The sequence below is a fragment of the Choloepus didactylus genome, chromosome 15 (genome assembly GCF_015220235.1).
Source record: "Choloepus didactylus isolate mChoDid1 chromosome 15, mChoDid1.pri, whole genome shotgun sequence".
In the NCBI taxonomy this organism is placed as follows: Eukaryota; Metazoa; Chordata; class Mammalia; order Pilosa; family Megalonychidae; genus Choloepus; species Choloepus didactylus.
Genome location: NC_051321.1, coordinates 10,166,508 through 10,187,985, shown reverse-complemented (window position 1 = coordinate 10,187,985; position 21,478 = coordinate 10,166,508). Strand labels below are relative to the sequence as shown.

General features: G+C 47.0%; 1 pseudogene; it reads right to left on the bottom strand.

The window, feature by feature from the left end:
* The window catches only part of LOC119509830, a 33,700-nt pseudogene extending 19,157 nt beyond the window's left edge, over nt 1-14,543 (bottom strand).
* Between the last annotated feature and the right edge of the window lie 6,935 nt (nt 14,544-21,478).

Below are 21,478 nucleotides of genomic sequence, written 5' to 3'. Positions count from 1 at the left end.
TCTCCACATCCCCTCCAGCATTTGTAGTTTCCTGTTTGTTTAATGGCAGCCATTCTAACCGGTGTTAGATGGTATCTCATTGTGGTCTTAATTTGCATCTCTCTAATAGCTAGTGAAGCTGAACATTTTTTCACGTGTTTCTTGGCCATTTGTATTTCCTCTTCAGAGAACTGTCTTTTCATCTTTTGCCCATTTTATAATTGGGCCGACTGTACTATTGTCATTGATTTGTAGGATTTCTTTATATATGCAAGATATCAGTCTTTTGTCAGATACATGGTTTCCAAAAATTTTTTCCCATTGAGTTGGCTGCCTCTTTACCTTTTTGAGAAATTCCTTTGAGGTGCAGAAACTTCTAAGCTTGAGGAGTTCCCATTTATCTATTTTCTCTTTTGTTGCTTGTGCTTTGGGTGTAAAGTCTAGGAAGTGGCCTCCTAATACAAGGTCTTGAAGATGTTTTCCTACATTATCTTCTAGGAGTTTTATGGTACTTTCTTTTATATTGAGATCTTTGGTCCATTTTGAGTTAATTTTTGTGTAGGGGGTGAGGTAGGGGTCCTCTTTCATTCTTTTGGATATGGATATCCAACTCTCCCAGCCCCATTTGTTGAAAAGACCATTATGACTCAGTTCAGTGACTTTGGGGGCCTTATCGAAGATCAGTCGGCCATAGATCTGAGGGTCTGTCTCCGAATTCTCAATTCGATTCCATTGATCTATATGTCTATCTTTGTGCCAGTACCATGCTGTTTTGGCAACTGTGGCTTTATAATAAGCTTCAAAGTCAGGGAGTGTAAGTCCTCCCACTTCGTTTTTCTTTTTTAGAGTGTCTTTAGCAATTCGAGGCATCTTCCCTTTCCAAATAAATTTGATAACTAGCTTTTCCAAGTCTGCAAAGTAGGTTGTTGGAATTTTGATTGGGATTGCATTGAATCTGTAGATGAGTTTGGGTAGAATGGACATCTTAATGACATTTAGCCTTCCTATCCATGAACATGGAATATTTTTCCATCTTTTAAGGTCCCCTTCTATTTCTTTTAGTAGAGTTATGTAGTTTTCTTTGTATAGGTCTTTTACATCTTTGGTTAAGTTGATTCCTAGGTACTTGATTTTTTTAGTTGCTATTGAAAATGGTATCTTTTTCTTGAGTGTCTCTTCAGTTTGTTCATTTCTAGCATATAGAAACATTACTGACTTACGTGCATTAACCTTGTATCCCGCTACTTTGCTAAATTTGTTTATTAGCTCTAGTAGCTGTATCGTCGATTTCTCAGGGTTTTCTAGATATAAGATCATATCATCTGCAAACAATGACAGTTTTACTTCTTCTTTTCCAATTTGGATGCCTTTTATTTCTTTGTCTTGCCGGATTGCCCTGGCTAGCACTTCCAGCACAATGTTGAATAACAGTGGTGACAGCGGGCATCCTTGTCTTGTTCCTGATCTTAGAGGGAAGGCTTTCAGTCTCTCACCATTGAGTACTATGCTGGCTGTGGGTTTTTCATATATGCTCTTTATCATATTGAGGAAGTTTCCTTCAATTCCTACCTTTTGAAGTGTTTTTATCAAAAAGGGATGTTGGATTTTCTGTTGTTTTTGGCCTCGTGGCATTTGCTGAACTTGATAGGGTTCTTTTAGGGTTTGTAGACCTATTGAAGTCCTTATCTCTAATTTATCAGATCTACAGCTTCGTGGAGTACACTTTCTCTAACTAACCAGCAGGTGGCGTCCACAAGCCACCTGTTCTCCACAAGCCAGTTCTCCCCTGCTTAGCCTTTTTGGTGAGTGGGGGAGTGAGTCTTGTGGGGTCCAATTGGTGTACCAAGCTTGCGTGTGTAGTTGGTGTTGCCTGCCCTGTATATGGGGCGTGTTTCTGGGCAGTCAGGGAGGGGGGTGTGGCTCTAACAATCAAATCTCCCTGGTGGTCCTAGAGTTTTAAAGCTGCTGCAATAGTCTAATCCTTCAGTTCAGTCCTGCCACAGTTTGTCTCTGCCGCTGACCCACAAGTCCTTGGTATTGGCGTATGGCTCCTGAGACTTGCAAGTGGGCCCCTCTTCCAGGCCGTGCACCCCGGGTCCTCTGTTGAGGGATGACTGTGCTATGTCACAGGTGAGTGCCGTCCCCCCAGGGTGGTTCTGGGCTGCTGGGCTGTGTAGGGAGGCTCCCAGTCTGCTGAAATGATGGCTGAATGGGGCTTTGTTAATTCACACTGCTCTACCTTCCCAACTCTGGGACAATCAGCTAGGTTGCAGGGAAGGCTAATGTCCACACCCAGTTTTGTGGTGTGTGCCTGTTATTTGAAGCACTTCCATCACACTGGGTTGTCTGGGGCAGTTCTGGGCTATGGGGCTGGCGATGGGCAGGAGTGTTTCCTGTCCACCAGGATGATGGCTGTGAGCAGACACCCCCCTTTTCTTGGGAAGTTGTGGTGTTTAGTGAATTTTCTCAGCCACTGGATTATTGCGTTTTGTCTCAGAGCTCTCCTAGTTCTGCTCTTGACTTGACCTGCCCAAATAGTAAGTCTTTGAAGCTTTCTGTATTGGGCTTCTTAGAGTAATTGTTTTAGAAAAAGAAAAAAGGATTAAAAAAACAAAAAAAAAAACGGGCCCTCCTCAGAGATCTAAAGGGTTATTGAAATGCTAAGAGACAAAGCAACCAGGGCCATTAAGGAAAGGCCCACAGGGCAGAGAGATCAGCTTTTCTTCGGGATTTGCATATGCGCCTCAGGGCCCTTCCCCTTTCTATGTTCACCAGAACTCCAAAAATCCTCCGCTTTTATTTTGGAGTTTTTCGTGTTGTTTTTTTTCTATGGATGTCTCATCTCTGCTGGGCTGGCTGCTCTCAGATTCTCTGGTGTCTGGTCTCAGTCTATCTATGGTTGGAGTTTGAATCAGTAGAATGAGTTTCCGATAAGAGCTGCCACTGCAGTTCTCCCTTCTCCTTCCCGGAGCTGATAGCCCCTCCTCCCCCGGGACTGAGCCTGGCAGGGAGGGGCGCGGGTCCCCTGGCCCCAAAAACTTACAGATTTCGCTGATCTCAGCAGTTCCACGTTTTCATGAGTGTTGTATGAAGTATGCCCAAAGTCAGATTGCTCTGTGGTGTCCAGTCCACGCAGTTCCTGGCTTTCTACCTACTTTCCTGGAGGAGTAACTAAAACATACAGCTCACCAGTCTGCCATCTTGCCCCGCCCTCTCTAAGTATATCTTTATATTCCAGATAATTGTGTTTGTTTAGTCCTCACTCATGAAAGATAGTTTAGCTGGATATAAAATTCTGGGTTGACTATTAATTTTCCCTCAGCACAAACTTGTTAGCATCTGTATGTGAGTCCCACGTGGTCCCTTTAAAGGTTCTCTACCTTTTTTCCCCTCCAGAAGCTATTAAGATGGTCTCTGTTATATTCTGCAGTTTCACTATGATGAGTCTAGGTGTGGATTTATGTATAAATATCCCTGCTTGGTACTTAAAATACAATATAAATCTTCAATTCTTGAAGACTTTCAAGAAATGTTATATTTTCAAATGTTGCTTCCCACCCGTCCCTCCGATATTTTCTTCCAGCACTCCTGCTTAATGATGTTGGAGGTTTATAGTTCTTCTTCCATGTGTCTTAATTGCCTTTTCTATTTTAATTTTATTTTCTCTTCACACTGTGTTCTGGTTGAGTTTCTCAGTACTCTCTCCCAATTTACTAATTCTTTCATATGTTCAAAAGTTTTTCCCCATGTCATAAGCTTTTTAAAATAATATATTTCATTTCTAGGTTTTCTCATAGTTTTCTTCATACATACTTTTCCTTATTTACATTTGCCTATTTTTATACATAATTTCCTAAATTGTTTTTTAATGAAGTTATGCCTTCTTTTTCCTCTTTGAATATTTTGAACAAAAATATTTAAAGTTTTTGATAATCTGAGCTATAAAATTAATTTCATTTGGAGTAATTCATGTTTCAATTTTTATTCTGATGACTGTTTTGGAATTTTGATTTACATCTTATTTTGAGTGGAGTTTTTAAATTTTGGTCCTTTGTTATTACTTTTGATTTTTCTTTTTTTATACTCCCCTCTCCCTGTCTAGTGCTTCCCTTTTACCCAGCAGGAATCAAACTCCCTGCTGCTGCTTCCTGCTTCCAGCCCCAGAGATCAGCTATTCAAGTCCACAGAAATGTTTATCTCATTTTAGAGCCAGACTCTATCTTTCTTGTTTTCTCTTATATTTTAGCTATCCTGGCTGTGGTGTTTGGAAATGTGGAGTAATCAAACTGTGAGCTTATTGTGTTATCTTGATTAGCTAGCTCAAGTGATTTAAAATTTTTTAGTTTCCTAATGCAACAAGATAGATGATCTGATTGTAAACAACTAGAAAATATAAAAGTAGTTTTGCAAATATTTATTGTCTCCTGGTATTGGTTACATTGAGAAACTTTAGTTGATGAAATGAATCAATGAATTTGTTTGCAAATCTTCAGCCAGATGGATCTTCTCCCAGCATTTGTTGTAGTGCCACCACTGATATGACCACATGGTCAGGGATAAGTGTCTTGGCTGCTAGTGGCAGGATGACTTTGCCCAGATTATTTCATGTCTTGGTATGAAATGGAGACTGTGCTGACTACCTCATTGGAGATAACAGGTGTGAAAGCATTTTGAAAAACATTTTGAGGTGCTTTATGGTGGTGAAGTGTAGTATTATTAATACCCCTTGTTAGTACTCATTGGAGAAGACAGCATAGTGGGGTCTGGGGAAAGGACTTTGGAAGCAGGTGGATCTGGTTGTGTGATCAGTTAACCTTACTCACCTTCCTTAAATGAAATAAGTGGTAGCTACCACCACTGTGTCCTTTTGCATTGTTCTATTTGCTTGGGATAGGAGGTCGATTTCCCCTTTGCAATTCTTTCCTCTCCTCTGGAAAGTTCAATCCTGGAGTTCAGCGAGGCGACTTCAAAAGCCCTTTGCCCATTATCAACCCCAAATGTGGTTTCTCTTTCCAGAGCTTCATCTATATGAAGCTGTGTCATCCCTGAGAAAACCCACCAGTTGCTTTTCATTATTATTTAACTTCCTGGTTGAAGGGCCCTAGACTTGAAAGGGCTCAGAGAGACATGTCCAAAGGCCCAGGGAGGCAGAGAGATAGAGCAGGCTCCGCTCTTCCCCCCGGAACCCTGCCTTCCCTGCCTGCATCTCCGAGCTTCCCAAGGGCAGGTGTGTGTGATGAGCACCCACAGAGCCTGCACTTTGTCACTTTCTGTCCTCACTGTCCTTCTCATGTGCTGGGCCAGGAGGGAATGCATTCGGACCTGGAGCCCCTGGAGGGCCTAGTGTGGAGAGTAGGTCTGGCGCCCTGCCCGGCCACAAGGAATCCCAACACATTTAGGAATCCCAACTTGGCCTTGGGCTGCCCTTAGTTTCCTCCTCTGTAACATGAGGGGCTGGAGGTGATGATGGCTTAAGGGCCATGGCAAAGGGGATGGCACTGTTTTGGCTCTGGTTGGGAAGGGATTTGGTTCTTGCCCAAGGTCGGGGACAGCTCCTTCTTCGTCTCAGGACAGGGTCCTCAGGATGACCCTGCAGCCCCTCCTGGACTCTGGTTTCTTCTTTAAAGTGGCCTCTTTGGACTCTCGTTCAGCCATTTCTCAATCATCTGAGCAATACCAATTCCTTTCTGAATTTTACTTGCTCCAGAGTCAAGAGGTTATAGCGAAGCAACCATGGACAACATCCTCTCCCCTTCTGGGTCTCTGTGTGAGTAAAGGCCATTGTTGCAGAAGGGTGGGGGTGGTTATATTAAATTCATGACTCTGATCCTAAATCTTGACAAATATTAAAAGCCAAGAGGAAAGGGGGAGGGCATTCCAACCCAAGCCTGGAGGCTTTCGAGTGGCTAGAAAATCATTGCATTAAGCAGCCATAAACATCAATCTGCAGGTATGCTATAATTTTTTTTTTTACGCGAACATCCAATGGCTGTAACTGCTTTTGTACTGGAGCAGGAAAGCTGTACCCGAACCTGAAAATCTTTCATCTCTTATCCCTAATAATACTCACAAGTACATCGCAGTCTTGAGGAAGTACAATTAAAAAGGGGGTAATCCTTTTTTTCCAGTCCTCAGGTTTAATTTTCATTATTATGGTAGATTATGAGTCATTCCAAATCTTGGTCTCCAGGAGAGACAGCGCCTTCTCTTCAGTCCCTTTCAACAGTTGTTTATGGCAGCTCCAGCCTTTCTGCCTCTTGGAGGCTCTTTATTTTTAAAGCAAGGCAGACAAGGCCTAAAATTATTCCATTAAAGAGGGGCAATTTTTGTAATGGGACTTAGAGTGCTTTGCAGAAGTGCAGGCAAGTTTCTTCAATATCCTGAGCATTATTCGCTCATTTAGTTAAATGATGTTTCTAATTCCCTGGTAATTACGCGTAATGAGGCACTTTTTCTCTTCTTGATGAGACTTTAGCCTAATATAAGATGGCGTATTTTTTTCTTCCTTTCTTTTTTTTCCATGGGGATAATTACCCCTTCCCAGGAAAAGCAGGGTTTGTTGTGCAGAATATAGCAAATTATTTTATTTCCTGCCATCTTGACTGCCAGTAAATTATAAAATTAAGTTTCAGCGGTGCATTAGCACCATTTTGGAAAAGGCTTGAGACTCTATTTTTTCTTTTTCTTTCTTTTTCTTTTCTTTTTTTTTTTTTTTTAAATTTAATTCATGTACTGCTGTCCTCAGGGACTGTAGAGGCTATTATTCATAGAATAGATGTTTTTCTGCCAATTTCTAGTATTCAGATGTATTGAAGCAGCAACATAGGTTTAATTTTTCTGGATGATATCCAATGTAGAATGTTCTTGTAAGCGTCTTTGTGTTCGGGTAATTATCATCACAAAGTTAAGTAATACGTCCCCTTTTTCTCTGCTCTCCCCCCACTCCTCCTTTGGATGTCAAATTACCTTTTTTTGTGTGCAATGTTTCAATTAGATGCAAAGCAACTAAATTTGAATCACATGAAGGTGGTGACACCAACTATTAAAAGGCAAGAAATTCAGACTTAATTCATTCGCTCTACTTAACTCTTCCTGTTGTTGAAAAGCAAATGTGAAGAGAGAAAAATATGGAGAGAGCATCATTAATTAAGGACAATGTCGTGTTGAACTTTGATTTCCTGGATTCAATTATTTTTTACAGATTTTAAGGCTAGTGTGTACATGTGTGTCTGCTGCTGGTCTTTGGTTTTTATTTCCGAAAAAGAAATGTGTCTCAGGAAGAATCAGTACCGTGGGATGGAACGAGTGCCTTGTGTTTTAGGGTGGATTCGGTTTACCTCAACCTGGCTGTGTGGTTTGGGCAAGAGGACCTCTCTGAACTTCTGTTTCCTTTTCTGTAAAATGCAAAGGCTCCAGTGATGATCTCCAGTGTTCTTAGAAACTTGAAAGGCCTCAAATCTATTAGTGAAAGGATTGTGCATTGAGGTTGTTCTGAAACAGCACAGTTTTGAGGTTTTTTTTTTTTTTAACCCTGTGGCTCCCACCTGCCCACCATCCTTGGAAACGATGCTGGTTCCTGTGGGTCCACACCCTGTCATGCCCTACCTTGCTGGTGGGCTGCTGGTTTCTGGAAGGCTCCACTAACCCTAAACCCCTGGAAAGTGGGGGTCACCACCCAGCGCTCCGTCAAAGCAGCACCACTTTTCAGGTGCCCGTGACCCAATATCTACCCCCCCGCCATGTGCTCAGATTTCCTTCAGGAGGACTGTGTTCCTGTGGCTTCTGACGGGTGGTCTAATATTGACCTTTCCTTGAGGGTAACTGAAGACACTTCATTGTTTGTTTGCATGTTTGCAATCCTTTCAGAAAAATGGAAAAAGCCTATTTGACGTGGGCCAATTTGTCCATGTTTTGGGAATGGGGAATATTTACCAAAATGGTGAGTCTTTCTCCCTTGTGTTATCAGCCTGCAATTAAAACTTCCCATCTTGAGTTTTTATTTTAAGACACTGCTGCATGGGGTAATTTTACTGTAGGGTATGTAGGTCACTTTACTTTTCCCCTTGGGGTCACACAGGAGGCCTGAATGGGGCTTCTTGATGGGCCCTCCAGGTGCAGCTGCAGGTGTGTCCCTCCTTGACTGAGCATGCGGCAGGAGCTCCCTGTCAGCCACCGAGAGAAGTGTAAACCCCACCTGCCATTTACAAGCTCTGTGATCTTGGACAACTTGCTTAATTTCCTTGAGCATCAGTTCCCTAATCTGTAAAATGGACATCAAGATAATAATAGCTCAGAGGATGAAGTGAAATATAAAGTACTTAGCATAGAGCTTGCAACTTAACCACTAAGTATTGTTGCTGTTACTATCTTACCTTCTGCTGCATTCCAGCTGCTGTTCAAGTTCTCCACTGCTCGTGCCTGTGCGTATATAGGCTCCCTTGCCTGGAGTTCTTTCCCTTTTATACCTCCCCTGCCATTAATTCATTCTCACACTCATTCATGTATTCATCAAGTATTTAGGGAGTACCCACCACTCCATGCTGGTCCCATCTGCCTGTCTGGCACTTTCAGGCACCTCCTTGGTGACCGCCTGCCTGGAGAGGCTCTCCCCCTCTCTCCCAGCCTGTAGAACCCCCAGCACGTACACCACCTCGTGCCCTCCCTCTCTCACCCCTGCTTTACCTCATGACTCTGTCTTAGTAGAGTGTCTTTCCCATGGAGGGGTCCATTGAGCAGAGACTGAACTTGAACTCAGCCACTGAACTGAACTGGAGCACGAGCTGTCCTGCAGTTGAATTTCCCTTTTCTGAACTCACCAGACTCCGTGAGCCCCTAGGTCAGTGCTTGGTCTTTGCTGCTTGTCAGGTAGCTGTGCCCATGGACAGTGGCTAAGCTCACAGCTCCAACTTGGGCTCCCTGCTCACCAGCTGTGGGGCCTTGGGCAAGTCACAGTACCTCTCTGTGCCCCAGTTTCTCTTCTGTCAGCTGAGCGTAATGATACTTCCTGCCATGGAGTGCTGGCGGGGGATGGAGGGAGAGGTGCTCGTAAGGCACTTAGCTCAGAGCGTGGCACACAGGAAAACTCACTGAGTGTAGGCTGCTGTTATTATCAGTACAATGATGATTATTAGCTTTTCTGCATGGGAGATTCTCAAACCTTATTGCTACCCATCAGAATTACCTGGAATCCATTAAAATGGATTCTTGGGCTCCACCCTGGCCTCCTGAATCAGAACTGCCAGGGAGGAGTCTGGCAATCTGTGTCGTGGCCCTTGGATTACCCTGATGCCCCTGGGGACCCTGCTTCCGCCAGGACCCAGTATTTCCCGATGGATCAAGAGATGGGCTCTAAGTCACATTCCAAAATCCTGCATCGAGGCAGCAACTCTTTGCCAACAAGGTGTATTTTGTGATTAGTTGACACACTTCTGGCATTTATAAGAATCCATACAAATTGGAGAATGATCAAAATATTGGGGGAAAATGGGTCTTGACACCTGTTTTTTTTTAACTGGAGTTTAGATATTGAGGGTTTACGTTGCCTCTGACCCCGTGGGACTGGCCGAGTCTCAGGCTATGTCTGACCAGCTACAGGTGGGCGACTCCGCCAGTGGGATGTACAATGGACTCCTCCTGTGAGGGGTGGGCAGAAGATCTGGGGCCGGGCCTTGGCGGCCCTCCGTCCTCCTGAGAGCTCTTGGATGAGTCACGAGAAGCTTTAGTTTCTCCACTGTGGTTTGTGGAACCACAAACACACTAAACTGTTGTGAGCATCAAATGGAAGATGGAAAGTGTGATTTGACTCTGTAATGGGCGCTATAGATAGTTTTAGTTGCTATTATTTTTATTTTTTAAACTTAAAAAAGTTTCCTTGTGGTAACATATAATAACAAAATTATTTAGCCATTTTTAAATGTACAATGCAGTGGCAAAATTGCATTTACAGTGTTATGCTACCATCAACACCACTCATTACCTGAAACTTTTTCGTCACCCAAAATAGAATCTTCGCACCCATTAAGCAATAACTCCCCATTCTCCCTTCCCCAGCCCCTGGCACCCTCTAATCTATTTTCTGTCTCTATGAATTTGCTTATTTTAGATATTTCATATGAGCAGAATCTTACAGTATTTGTCCCTTTGGGTAAGGTTTCTTTTAGTTGGCATAATATGTTCAAGGTTCGTCCATGTTGTAGCATGTATTTGAACTTCATCCCTTTTTATGGCTGAATAATATTCCATTGTATGGATATATCACATTTTGTTTACCCATTCACTGATTGATGGACACTTGGGTTATTTCCACCTTTTGGCTATTATGAACAATGCTTCTAGAACATTGGTGTGCAAGTATCTGTTTGAGTGCCTTCTTGCAATTCTTTAGGGTATGCCCCAAAGACTGGAATTGCTGAGTCATATGGTAATTCCATGTTTAACTTTCTGAAGAACTGCCAAACTGATTTCCACAGTGGTTGCACCATTTTAAATTCCCACCAGCAATGCTCATGGTGATTATTTTGACTTCAGTTTGGTGAGCCGACTCCCCAAACTTTGCAATGGACTCATGGCAACAGAAACACACTGTTGTAATCCCAGGTTACAACTCTGGAGGCTGTAAAGGAGAGGACGGAATTTTTTGTTTTTAAGAATGAAAAATGGTAGAGGGAGCCAACCGTGGCACTGAATTCAAGAAATGGAGCAACTGGCCCCTGGAAGTGGGGATGCCCCCATCATACACTGCAAACATTGCTCAAGCTACCGGCTCTCTCAGTAGTGAGATGAATTCGCCCAGGTTCTGGGGCCCAGGTGCTGTCAAGGGTGGTTGAGGGTGGACATTGGGGGAGTATATAAAAAAGAGAGGGCTGGAAAATTCCTCTCAGCAAAGGAATAAACACAGATTTGAATATTCAATCCTTAGGGTTATAAATAACTGTGAGTTTTCATTGACGTATAAACAGTGATACATTTAGTACAATAATTAGTTATTTGATTACTTTTGTTTTAGCCTGAAGTAGAGGACAATTGACAAATGAGAATACCTCTGAGACTGCTGGGGCGCAGTAAACTAACTTTATTTATTACAAAATGCAATTTTATTAATATGAATTGACAGTAATTAATTTGCTAGTGTTGATGTTGTTAATAATTGCATGTAATTTATGAAATATTTATGCTAGAGCAGAATAAAATAATGCATAGGTCCTCTGGCTTGTTAGTTAAAAAGTCTGAATATTTCAACAAAGTCCTTTTAATTCAATGTATTCATACTTCAGTGATTTGAAATCCTATAAAAAAAAAAAAAAAAGAAAAAAACCCAACCATTTAACTGCATTGTGTTCTCACATTCTTTATTTTAGAAGTTACCTTGAATTCCAGGCTTTTCCAGGGACACTGAGGTTGTACTTCAGGAAACCATGAAACTCTGTGAAATTAACCATGAGGACAGAGTTTTTGGTGGTTTTCCCCTGAAAGTTTAAGTACCATTGTGTTGTCTCATATAATCTTCACAAAAGTCCCCCAAATAGTCTTTTATTCCCATTTCACAGTCATGGCAAGTTACAGAGGCAGAGATGCAGCCCCAGGTCCTCAGCACCCCAAACCAGGACCCCAGAGAGAAATTGAGTTTTGCGGGGTTTTTTTTTTCTTTTCCTTTCCAATTTCTTTTTTTTTTTCTGAATGAAAGTAGGGGCTGTTCACCCTTCCTAATTCAGTTTGGCGCTCTTGTTGCTAGAAAAGGATAGTAATTAGAGACTCACAATTGAGTTCAGCTAATGCAGTGAGCTGGGCCCGCTGGGGTCTGAGGCCTAGCTCGGCCCCACACGCTGCCTGCGGCTCACGTCAGAGCCTGGCTCCCCACTGCGGGGGCTCAGGAAGGACTCTGTGTTTAGGGACAGCAGAGGCAGCTGTGGGGTGCCGGAGCATGATCTCACCCCACCCTCCGGAAGTCCCTGCTCAACTGCTAACTGGTAGGGCCGGCTTTGTGGGCGGGCAGCTCTTCTGGAGACCGTTCAATGCTCTGCCGTCCCCATCTTGACATTCTTAATAATTTTTGAACAAGGGGCTCCACATTTTCCTTTTGCACTGGGCCCTGCAAATGATACAGCTGAGCCTGCACTCTCTCTGGGACTCCGAGTCGCGTCACTTTGATCTTTGAGCCTCTGCGGGCCTCAGCTCTTGGTCTGTGGAGTGAGGAACCCTCCACGAGGTTCTTGAGGGTGCGGATTGGAGCACGTCGGTGCCGGCCTTGTAAGGTCTGGAGCTCAGGGCCAATGCCAGGGACTCCCACTGGAGACTGGCTTCTTCCAAACCCACATTTCCCAGTTCTCACTGGTGTGAGCAAGAGCTGGCGTTTCTTCAAGAAGAAGAGCAAATGGGTGACTGGGTCGCCCTGCTCTCTCCCGGTCACAGCAGTAGGACAACCAAAAACCCAACAGAGACCTAAAGCCCCATGATAGCCCAGGGCGCCAGGCCTGCCCCGTGTGCCTGGCTGGGGGTTCAGGAGGTCTGCTCTGGAGCCCAAATGACCTTGGAAGGTTTAGAGTTCGAGAAACTGCCACCATTGCACCTCTGCCGTGTGCCTTACCCATTTTGAGAAGAAAATAAAAGGAAAACACTTTATGTGCAAAGTTTCTAACTCATGAATCGTTTTACTCACTGTGAGACCTTAGATGTATTTTCCTCTCTGGACACAGTTGTCTGGTTGGTAAAATGATGATAATAATTGTAGTCACCTCCTTGGGCTATTGTAGGTTCTAAACACAAAAACCAATGAAGAGCTCTTAGCACAGTGCTCAGCTTACAGGAGGCTCTTCTGATTTTCATTAATTAGCAAAGATTGGGCTGCTAACAGGAGAAGGGTTTGGTAGATTGAGTTAAGTAGCTCCTACTCCCATTCCTGTGGGTGTGAGCCTCTTTTTTGTTAATAGGACCTTTTGAAAATTTTATTTTTAGTTAAGGTGTAGCCAACTGAATTGGGATGAGTCTTAATCCTAATTCCGGAGGCCTTATAGATAGAAAGCCACAGGGAGAAAACAGAAGCCAGAAGTCAACTGAGGCTGGAAGAGAAAGGAGAGGACATCACCTTTTGATGGGAAAGCCAAGGAACCCCAAGGATTGCCGGCCACCCCAGGAAGAAGCAAGCCTTCTAGCCTCCGAAACCATGAACCAATAAATTCCTTCTGTTTAAGCCAACCTACTGGCTTAAGCCAACCAGGGCAGCCCCAAACTAAGATAAGGCTTAAAAGGAGGGCAGACCTCACTCAGCACAGCTGGCTGGGGATTGGGGTTGTCTCTTGGTGCTTGTTTAGCTCTGTCCCTCACCCACCTCCCCGTGCTCTCGCTATTTCTCCCCCACAGGTGAGCTCTGTGAGACTTGTGGTGCCTGCTGCCCCCAAACCCCCAACCTGGGGCAAGATTTCAGGTGTGAGCCAGGCTGCTCCGCCGCAGGCTCCTTCTCCCCAGACCCGGTCTTAGGGACTTCCTTGCACCGTGGTTGCTGACTGAAGTTCCTGTCCTGAGAATGCACCAGAAGCTCTGCTCCTCTGGAGTGGGGGCACCCATCACGGGGCTGCCTGTGGCTGATTCCTAGTGAACACCCATTGAATAAACAATGAAACGAATCTTGAAAGGAAAGGACACCCTAAACTCAGATGGCACTTTTAACCACTAGGCACATCATCTCCTTGTTCCCCTAAGTACACAGGCAACTTTGCTTGCCGCAGACCTTCGCTCCAAGCAGAGAAGGTGGAGGAAGGGAAGTTGAGCCGCGGAGAGCAGCGATCATTTACCTTTGCTCAGTGATGCTGAGGACGGCCATGCTCTTTAGTAAATGGACGGGATAATCTCTGTGGTTAAAGCTGCTGAGTGCTCATATTCCTTTCTCCTTCCCCCGTGACAAAAGCTACAGGAAAATGGGGGACATAATGTGAGAAAAGGTAGTGGCAATCTTCTGAGGCCATTCTTGGTTAATTTTGACTAAATGATATGGAGTAGAAGTTTGTCTCCATATGACCCTTTGCAACAACCGACAAGCCCTCAGTCTCCTGGACAGAGGTGGGGTCAGGGTGTGGGCAGCTGGGGGCCCCTCCAGAGGCAGACTGGGTAGGACCCAGGGCATCTGCTGCGAGGAGCCAGTCCTTTCACATCTGTAACTACAAGAACAGTTTTTGCCATCAGACACCCTGAGTCTAACCCACCCTGCCCTTCTAATGGGGCCCCTGTGGGTGCCAAGTGGGGGCTGCTCTCCAGAAAAGGTGATCTGGAATTCCAGAAGACCCCATGAGTCCCCCAGCCCCCAGTCCCCCTCTCTGCAGGCAGGGCACCTTGGTAGAGGGCGAACTCGTCTCTAGGGAGGTAAGGGTCCCAGGTTCTTTGGGCTGATAAGCTCTCTGGGTCTCTGGATCTGCAAGAGACCCTGATCTGACCCTATGGTGAGCAAGGTACGTGGAAGGATTGAGCCCTGCAGGGACCTCACAGTGCTGTAGGAGCCCGGCCATGGGGCAGGGTGCTGCAGCTTGCTGGTGAATGGGGCTGCAGCCCACTTACCTGTGATCCAGGATGGACATGGCCTAGAGAGGGGAGCAGGTCTTTAAGTGACAATAAATAAGAGAGAGAGAGAGAGAAAGAGAGGATGCATCAATGACCAGTATTTCCTGCTCACTCCCTGGCTCAGTGCTGTGGTTGGCTTCCTGGGGTGTAGAAGCACCAACTTGCCTTCTGGTTGGCAGCTGGTGGCAGCTGTCATTTTTTGAGCCATACTGACTCAAGCAGCTGGTGGCAGCTGTCATTTTTTGAGCCATACTGGGTGCCAGGCACCACATTATAGATAGAGTCCTCTCCACCCACCCTTGGTAGCATGGCATTTCCTGGGTGAGTGACCTTGGGCAAGTTAGTTCATCTCTCTGAGTCTCGGTTTCCTCATATGAGAAGTGGGGCCACGGCATTCCATAAAGGGGAAGATGTGTTTAAAAGGTTAGTGCTCTATGGGCCTCACAGTCCCTGTATCACAAAGTGATGTTGACAGAAAGAACTCATGAGCTGGCAGGAGAAGCATTAGTGAATAAGGGAAACTTGGAATATCTTACATGCTTGGGTGCAAATATTGCAGGAGCCACCCCCATTCGTAGCCATGCCTGCAGAATCCCCCCTGCACACCTCGGTGGGCCGAGTAGGAATTCAACCCTGGTCCTTAAGTGCCCCTGTCAGCAGCTCAGCAAGACCCTGCTCAGCAGGCTGAGGAGGAATTAATAGCCCCCCTTAAAAGATGAGGAAACTGAAGCTGAGCGAGAAGACAATGCCCCCAGGAGTCCTGCTGGAGTGTGGGCTCTCAGGAAATCTATTCCCAGATGCTAGGTCTGGCATGCAAAGCTCACTCATTTATTTAAGAATGCTTACTGAGCAGCAATCACATACAGGGCGGGGCTGGGTGCTGCAGACACCATGGTGAGCAAAATCAGATGCAATCCGGGCCATCTTGGGGCTTCCAGGCTCTTCCAGAAGGCGGAATAAGTTATAACCACACGAACGAGACGGGTACTTGTGGCTGTGCTAAGGGTGCCATCTCTTGCGAACAGCAGACAAGTGATATAAGGAGGGCCCAGGAGAGGCCTCTGGGAGGTTGCCCTGAGAAGAGGGAAGGACCTGGAAGGCAACCAAGAGAGGAAGGGCAGCCTGAGCCTAGGCCCTGGGTAGGTTCACGGGCCTGGAGCTGAGAGCAGGAAGTGAGGGTGTGTGAGACAGGGAGGCCTTGGGGACTTGAAGGCCATGCCGTGGGGCTTTGTGCCCACCCTGAGGGGTGGGAAGTCTTCAAAGGGTTGTCTCCAGAAGGATACAACTTAGTCCTGGGCTCTGAAATGCTCACTCTGGCTTCAGTGTTGAGAATAGTCCTAGAGCAAAACTAGTTGAAAACACAAAAAATGAGGAAAATACCATCTGGGTAAAAGCTTAAACAGTTCGTTCACTAACTGGGCCAAAATAGTCAAGAAATGCCCCCAACCTAGTGATCTGGGTGCATGCGTGTAACTCGCACGGCCTCGTCGTGTTCCACCTTGCGGGCAAACCAGCAGGGGGCTGTGCCTTGCTCCATGCCCCATCTCTGGTCCCCAGAGTGTGCACAGCACCTGAACTGACTTCCTGGGCCCTTGATAACAAATGCTTGCTGGACGAGAGGACACAGGAGTGACGGGGGCCATCCCTCCAGGCAGGCTGTGATGTCTGAGCCCACCCTCCGTGAGATGAGAGAATTTCTGAAGGGTGCCCGTTTTTAGGTAGTCTCCGCCATCCCTCTAAGCTTGGGGACCTCCTAAGTTGGTCCCTCAGGGACCAGGCAGTGGAGGCAGGAGGTCCTGGGAGTCGGAATGAGAACATACTGAGAAATCCAAGGGAAGGGCTGCTTACAACTGCCCGACACACCCAACCCCATCCTTTGGGAGGCAGTGAGGGAAGGTGACTGGGCATCTGATACTGAGCCTGTGACACTATAGACTGGACTGAGTGTTCCTCTAAAGCAGAGAGCACTTGAGGGTGGGTGGGGTGGACATTCATCTTTGCTGTTTCCTCCCCGTCATGCCCTGTGTCCCTGGGACTTCATGGTGTGCGATGGCTTACACCTGCTGCCTCAGAATGAGGGGTGGGCCAGGTGAGTGAGTTTAAGAGGGAGCCTTAGCTTTTCTGGCAGCAACTGGGAAAAGATATCACCAGGAGGGAGATTGGCAGGAAAGACCAGGAGCTTGTGGAGGTGAAGGGTTACCCTCTCGTAACTTGGAGTCCCACGTGGTGAGATGCACCCTCTTCCTCCCGCTCGGCAGCAGCCCCCACCGCTCCACCTCGCCTGACCTGTGATTTGAGATGGGCCAAATCATAAATCCTTGAGGGTGATGGAGAGAATGAATGTGTCACCAAGCTATTTAGCTCCAAGTGACTGAAGGAAGAAGCACCAGCTAGAGACAGAGTTGTGGAAGAGGGGCTCATACGGGGTGTGAGGGCTGCTGGACTGGGGCATTTGGGACCAGCCCCGGATCAGAACTGGGATTATCCAACGCTGAGTTGGGTTTGCTCAGCCTTTTGACTTCTGAGGTGGAGCAGCTTGGCTGGGGGTCCTTGTCTGTCCTGGTCTATTAGTTATCTATTGCTTCATAATAAATTATCCCCAAACTTACTGGCTTAAAACACAAAAAAATATTACTTAAAAAGTTTCTGTGGGCTGGGACTCCAGGAGTGGCTCAGCTGGGTGGTTCTGGCTCAAGCTGCTGGTGGGGTTCAAGTCTTTCAAGGATCAATTTAGACTGGAGAATCCACTTCCAAGGAAGCTCACTAGCCGGCCAGGTGTGTTAGTGCTGGCTGGTGGGAGGAGGCCTCAGTTCTTTGCCACGTGGGGCTGATTGAGCGTCCTCACAACATGGCGGTTGGCTTCCCCAAGAGGGGGTGACCCAAGAGAGAACAACGGGGGAAGCAATGGCTCTTATGACCCAGTGTTACACCCTCATTTCTGCCATGTACTAGTGGTTACCTGGGGCAGCCCCATTCCACATGGGTTAGTTGTGGGGGAACTACTTGAGGATGTAAATACCCAGAGGCAGGGATTATTGGGTGCCATATTGAAGGCTGGGGACCACATCTGGCCTCAGTGTCCTCATCTTTAAGAGAGACTGTGTCTGCCCAAGTGCCTCATTGTGAGGATGAGATGAGTCTGTGTGGGAAAGACTCTGAGAAGAGAAGGTGGTAAGTGCTGTAGGGTTGGGGGTTTACACTCAGCTTGAGACCATGGTGAGTTCTGACCCATCTCCAGCATTTTCTAGCCATGTGGCTCTGGGCAAGTTACTCAGCCTATCTGGGCCTCAAGTTCCTCTCAGACTTGTTGTGTGGATTGGGTAAGGTCATGCACAGAAATCGTTTAGCCTGTTCCTGGCACCCAGGAAGTGTTGGCCATTAGTATATGGCTCTACCTTTGTCAAGAGCCTGGCAGAAGGGGGCAGCTGGGTGACCACTGGAAGGCTCATGCCTTTTCCTTTGGTCACTTGGCTGGTATCTGCTGCCCCCGGGCTGGTGACCTCTCGGCCAGTGACCTCAGCTTTGGTCCCCAGAGGCCAAATCCCAGTTGCACCAGCAGTTGCTGGCAAGGGAGTGTGGCATGATGGGGTGGGGGTGGGGTCATGGAAGAAGCTAGAGGTCTGGGTTCTAATCCCAGCCCTCCACCAAGGGGCTGTCGTGACCTCAGACAGTCCTTTCTCCTCTCTGAGCCTCATTTCCTCACCTGTAAGAGATGGGGGGTGGGGCAAGCAACCTCCTGGTACTGCCAATCAAAGTTCTGAAGCCCCCAGTGGTAGGAGCTGCCTGGATCTGCACTGTTCAGTAACACGTGGTCACGGCCACACGCGGCTGTCGAGCACTTGCCATGTGACTAGTCTGAATTGAGATGTGCCATGAGTATAAAATACACTCCAGAATCCTTAATGGACAAAAGAGAATGTAAGACAGCTCATTAACAACTTTTATATGATTACATGTTGAAATGATATCTTGGATACAGTGCATTAAAGAACATTTATTATTAAAAGTAATGTCACCTCTTTCTTTTCATTTGTTAATGTAGCTACTAGAACATTTAATACTACGTACATGGCTTCCATTCTATTTCTATTGGGCAGTGCTAGCCTAGGCTCTGGGCCTCAGACTGGTGATCCTCATCCATGTCTCCCTGGAACATTCCAAGTCTTCTGCACATGATTGAATGAGTGCCCTGAACACAGAAGACATCTGCGGAATATTGAATCGGCAGCTTCGGGCAGTGGGAACACTGTGATCTTGGCGTTGGACAAACCTAGATTTAAATCCTGCCTCAATCTTTGCTTGCATTGGTCCTTAACCTCCATGAACCACAGATTCCACATCTGCAAGATGGGCCATTAGTCTCTGCTCCGCCTCGCTCTGCTTAATGGGGTCAAAGATACAAAAGAGGTGTGACCCTGTGCAGACGGAGGGCTGGTTATCGGGCTTCTGGTGTAAATGCCTGCTGGCTTCAGTCTAAAAGCAGTTTAGGGGCTTGGTGGTGGGACAAGGGCTAAAGAGTGAGGATATGTGCACAACATGTGCATATGTGTGTGGGAGGCCTGCACATGGCTGGCTGTGGGCAGACACTGCTTTGGATTTTCTGATATTCCTGTTGTTTCTGCACCCTGCCCTATCTTGATACTTACTGGGGGAGTGAGAGCAGCGCTGCCTGCCCCAGCTCTGTCCCTGTCCCTTTGCCATCATGGGTGGTGCTTGGAGGAGGCACCACTAAACGGTGGAGGCTCGTCCCAGGGCAGGGGTGCAGGGCTGTGCAGGGAGGGCAGCAAGCTCCCCACATCCCTCCTCCCCAGGCTCTCCCCCCACCCCCCCAACCAGGAACGAGCTCTGGGCTCTGAGCTCCCAAAAGGACTGCAGACAGACAAAAGGGAGACGCGTTCTCTGTTATCAAGGCACAAAATCCTTACACTTAATTAAAACGCACCATGGCAACCGGCAAGGTGCGTGTAGCCCGGGCGCGGACTGGCCGTCACTGAGGGCGATGCCCACGTGCCGTCCCTTTGTTCCTGGTTCCAGGGGAGGCGACCGCGTGGTGCCTTTTGTCTGCTGAGTGAGGGGTGGGCATGCGGGGCCTCAGCCACCAGCGTCTCTCTTTGGGCAAGGCTGGGAAGCTGGGCAACCCCAGAGCCCGGCCCAGCCTGCATCCCCTGGGGCCACACTGGGGAAACTGGTGTCTTAAGACACAGGCTCCCCCACTGGGTGCTGTGCTGCTGCTGGGGGAGACAGACCCCTGGGCAGATGGCAACCAGGTGGGGATGAGGACTTTGGTAGGGGAGTCGGAGTAAGGGCCTGGGGGTGGAATCAGAGAAGGCTTCCTGGAGGAGGGGTCAGCTGAGTTATCCAGTACCAGTCAGGAGAAGGAGGAAAGGGTGAAGGTGGAGGAGAAGAGGGAAAGTCCATTTCAGGTAGAAGCAGCAGCTATAAACCCCATAGGCAGTGATTTTTTTTTTAAGGCGTTTATGCAGCATGAAACCCTCATCCTCACCTCTTTCAATTTCACCCCTGTCTTCTCTATAGGCCAGCCCAGAAAGGAGGAAGTGATTTTCTTTAAATTAATAGGGCTGCTGAATCCAATTCAAAGGGGGCCTTCTAGGGAACCCTGAGACTCGTTCAGTCCCGTTGTAAAGTTTAGGATTTCAGGACAGAATTAAAACATCAAACGTAAGAAGCCAGGATGGCCAGCTGCTGCTCCCCGCTGCTTCCCGCAGGCACCTGCGGAGACTGTGACGATCTGCCCCACGGGGAGCCGGAGTCACTGCGAGGAAAATGGTGCAATTCAGGACCGGTTAGAAATTGGGCTCCTAGCCATTAGAGGACTTTACTCGATGAGAAAATGAGAACTTTTAGTAGTTGCTAAGGAGAGCACCATTCTTAATTTGACCTCTTCTTGGTGTGGGAGATGGGCACTTTATCTGAAACTTAAGAAGAAAAAGAAAGCCAGCTGGTGTGTGGGGGGGACGCCAGCCTGCGTCATGTTTCCCGGTGGCTGCACGTCTATGCTGTGTCCTTGGTGTGTGGCCCCTGGAGCAAGTGTGAGGAGTGGGACAGGATCAGGAGCTGCCCTAAGGATGCAACAGAGGAGAAGGACGCTATGTCCTCTGCAAGATCTAAAACACGGGGGCAACGTGGAGATGAGGGTCCTCTAACTTAGAAGCAGCAGATGTTTTTAGACCAGTAGCAAGGAAACCTATATTGGCATTCAGTGTTGTATTCAAATTATCTGATGATCCGCACAAAGTCCAACTTCAATTTTGGTCCAGTGGGTCGCCCACGGTTTCTATGAGGGTGCCGTCCTATTAGGCACAGTGACTAAAAGGAAGTGAGACGAGGTTGAGAAGTGGGGACCGGGAAATGTGAGTTTTGGAATGCCCTTCACCTTGAGCTGTTTGACCTTGGGCTAACCATTGACTGGACTTTTCTAGACGTCATCTTCTTCGAAGATCAAAACTGTTTTCAGGTCCAGATTTTGTGAGTCTGTAATGACTTCCCACTGCCTTAGATTTTCACCAGATCCCAGGGCGCCTTCCACGCAGTTGTTCTTCTGTTGGTCTCTGCTCTCTTGGTGGTGGAAGAGCAGCTGCCGGTTAGCCTCGGGGTTAGCACCCATCCTGTGGGTCTGCTGACTGCGGTGCGGGAGACAGCCGGCCCCAGCAGACCCGGGAAAGGTGCTGTAAGGCACTGTGTACATTGGCCCAAACCACAAAGTGGTTTAATACTTGTAGCAAATGGCCTTCACAATCAGAGTTTCAAAGGTGGGGTTTTGTAGTAGCCTGGACCTTCTAGAAGGGAAGAGGTTTGAGGGGACCATGGTGGGGTGGGGTTGTTTCAGAGAAGAATTGGAAGAATAAAAAGAGAGACTTCTATGCATGGTATTGCCAATCCTGAGACTTAGTGACATCAGTAGGACATTAGTTTCAATTAGAAGGCTTACCAA